A 3,634-nucleotide genomic window follows, 5' to 3' on the forward strand; every position below is an offset into this window, starting at 1 on the left:
AGTTTCTTTGGTAGATAGTTTCTGAGTAATGCCGAGCATTCTTCACTTAGTGGAATTTTGTTGGAATCTGGTATCCTTTCCTTTGTAGAGAGAAGCCTACAGATGTATCTCTTCTGGTTGGGAACTTTGGACATGGTGTCTAGGAATCTTCCATCAAGTTTGTAGGTATCAAGCTTGGATGGTTCTTTCAGCAGCCTTCCAGGATATGGTACGCGAACTGGAGTTTGAGTGGGCAGCTTCTGAGTATATATCGATTTGTTCTTGAGCCTAGCTGACCTTCTCTATGGTTCTTCCGTTGGGATTATGGAGTCCATTTGATTAGCTTCCTCTATGTGGGGATTTTGGATAGTATTACTAGGTAATCTTCCTTGAGGTCGGGTTTCAAGGCATTGTGATAATTGTCCGAGCTGTGTTTCTAGACTTTTTAGCAGAGCCAATTGGTTTCGCATTCATATCTCTGTCTGGTCTTGTCTAGATGTGGTTCTATGATTTAACTGTTGTTGTCCTTGAATGAACTGAGTCAATTGATTATCAGTCCCGAGAGCAGGGTTGGTTACTTTCGTAATTTGGGTGGTTGGGGACTCTCCCTCAGATGGTGGACTAGTGAGTGGAAGTGGTTGATCGTAGGTCAATTGAGAGTGTTGGGGTGGATAAGGTGGGTAACGATAGCGAAAAGGCTGGTTGTTTCTTTGAAATTGGTTAACCCTAGGTGTTTGATTGAATCCGGGATTTGGTTGACGAGATGGGTATTGAACGTAATAGACTGAACCGTCAGGATTATCGTACTCAACTTGATATTCTTCAGTTGGTTACGGGTTGGTACAATTAACACAGGCCTGAGCCTATTTAACATGTTGCGGTTGCGTCTTCAATTCTCCGAGTTGTTTGGCAAGAGATTCCATTTTGTCCATGAGGGATTTGATGGCCTCCGTTTGATTATTAAGTGCGGAGAGTAGGGCAGATGATGAAGTTTTTTCACCACTATTCTAGTCATGATGATGCATTATCATGTTCTCGAGCAACTCCCATGCTTCGTCTTCATCAGATTTCCTTGAGCTGCTGAATCGATCGTCGTCCTATGATTTACCGTAAGACCATTGTAGAAGGTACAGATTTAGGTTGACCGTTCTAGCTGGTGATTAGGGCATTTCTTCAGCAAGGTTTTGAATCACTCCCACGCAGTGTAAAGAGATTCATCATAACTTTGTTTAAAGTTAATGATGTCATTCTTAAGCTTGGTTTGTTTAGAAGGAGGGAAATATTTGGTTAGGAATTTAGTAGTCATCTCCGTCCATGACGTGATGGAATCTTTTTTCAATCCTTCAAACCATGTTTGTGCATGATGAGTGAGAGAATAGGGGAACAAGTAAAGCCGAACTATATCTTGTCCTATCCCTGGCTGTTTGTAGGAGTTTGAAAGAGATATGAATTTATCAAGGTGAGAGTTAGGATCGTCATTCGGTAGTCCATGAAATTGACAGCTATTTTGGATGAGCTGTATAATGTGATGCTTTAATTCGAACGAGTGTCCTTGAATCTCTAGGAATCTGATTGTTCCTCCTCGACCTTCAATCAAGGGTTTGGTGTTTTCTTCTAAAGTAACGCGTAACGCCATTCGATTTCTGATTCGTTCTTCTTTGCGTGCTTTAGAGATTATTGCGTCTAGATCAGGTACGAATAACAATGGCCCTGGCCTAGATCGGGTTTGGGTCATACACTGAGTATGCCCTTTTGTTTTAAATTTTAGGTAGATAAGCTAAGTTCCTAATTTAATCTAAGTTAATCTAAAGCAATCTTAATCTAAGGTAATCTAAGGTAATTACCCTAAGTTTAAATATATTTTTGGTTCTTGCTACTGATTCCTTGTTATTTCGATAACAGAGCTTTGCACGAACTATTCAACAAACCAAGTGGCCAGGCCGACTACGGAGAGGCAGGATCCTTTTGGTTCCAATATAATTGGAGTATAACAACCCTCATATTTCCCTTCTGAATTTACCAAGTTGTCCTTAGGGTTTCAATGTCATATTATGTGCATCATCATTAGGGTTGTTATCCATTTCGACAAACGAACATTTATACTATCATTAAATGATCGTAATTATTATTAAAACCCTAATATGATATAAAACCCTAAACCTGACCTTACTTATTAACTACAAAACCCTAATACCATTTAATATTAAATAATAAACTCTAACCCTAGTACTTAATAAATAATATAAACTATATATATATTAATACTTAAAAGTGACATGTAATAAACTATACAAATTAATATGTAAACAATTTGGAACCAAATAAAATTTATAAAAGTTAGGGACAAATAAATAAATAAAATGTAATTTAAATAAATGTAACTCTAATTTAATATAAAAAAATATAAAATATATAAATAAATAATAAGGATGTCGTATAAAAAAATATATATATACATATAAATTACAAATATAAATCAGCTATTTGGAAGAAAAACAGGAAATTATGAACTTGATCAATAAGTTCACCATCCTAGTTAAACTCTAATTAACATTCTTGTTCTTCAAGTATTGGAGTGGGATTAGGAAACCAAACCTAGCTATTTAAACCCTCATGTTATGCATTATTCTCACCACAATTAAATCCCTAAACCTGCAGCAAATTCAGTCGACTTGTTCTCCTACTTTTCCTCTTAACTTGTCGACTAAAAACCTCACGAAAAAACCCTGCTAGTAATCGACTACCAAAGCAGCCTGTAACCTGCTGCTGCATCGACAAGAACCTCATCAAAACCTGCTGCAAATCACCATTATTCATGCTGCTGTATCAGTTTCTGTATCGCCACAAAACAGCCCACAATCAACTCTTGGTTGCTGCATAACACCACGAAGAAAACCCACTTTTGCTGCTGTTTTGTTACGTGACCAGGAACCACCCAAACAATATGTTTTGGCTCCCTTGTTTGCGTGATCTGCTGCAGTTACTTGTTGGGTTCTGTCAAACAAAAAGGGATCCAAGAAAAACCCCTTGTTTGATTGAGTTGTTGCTGCGTTTTTCCTCTCTTTCCTGCTGCTGCTGTCGAACTAAAAACACCTCAACAAAACCCATCTGTTTGGGTCAAAGTTGTTGTTGTTCTCCTGTTTGCTGTTCAGTCCATATTCATCATCCTCTTTTTGATCTCTATCCTATCAAGGTATACCTAGAACCCTAGTTGATTAACCTCTTAATTTGCTTTGGTTAATATAGTTATGATGTTAATATAAATTATGATTATGATCATCGTTTATGAAGTTGATTATAAAAAAAAAAGATAAAAGATTATAATTATGAACATATTAGGGAAGGTAGTTATTAAGATAATGATAATGTTAAAGGTGATGAATAAGGACTTAAAAGTTATAATTAAAAGATTAAGTTAAAGGTTTATGGATAATAGTTATGGGTTATGTTAATAATATGGTTAATCCAAGTATGAGGTTTATGATTTTATGTAGGTGAAAAGTTAAAAGTAGATTATATATATGAGTTAAAATTGATTATATCTAAAAGATTACTAGTTAAAAAGTTGTGATTTTATGTATTGATTAGGTTAAAGATGAAAGTTTTGATTGTAAGATTAGTAATGTAGTAAAGAACTTGATCATGGTGTTAGTAA

The 3,634-nt window shown here is 35.8% G+C and overlaps 1 non-coding gene across 1 annotated transcript; it reads left to right on the forward strand.

The window, feature by feature from the left end:
* The first annotated feature begins 1,130 nt into the window (after positions 1–1,130).
* LOC139887397 (small nucleolar RNA R71) lies at positions 1,131–1,236 on the forward strand. The gene has a single exon (XR_011773231.1). It is a non-coding gene; the product is annotated as a small nucleolar RNA R71 (small nucleolar RNA).
* Positions 1,237–3,634: the final 2,398 nt, after the last annotated feature.

Source organism: Rutidosis leptorrhynchoides, chromosome 1, assembly GCF_046630445.1.
Source record: "Rutidosis leptorrhynchoides isolate AG116_Rl617_1_P2 chromosome 1, CSIRO_AGI_Rlap_v1, whole genome shotgun sequence".
NCBI classification, from domain to species: domain Eukaryota; kingdom Viridiplantae; phylum Streptophyta; class Magnoliopsida; order Asterales; family Asteraceae; genus Rutidosis; species Rutidosis leptorrhynchoides.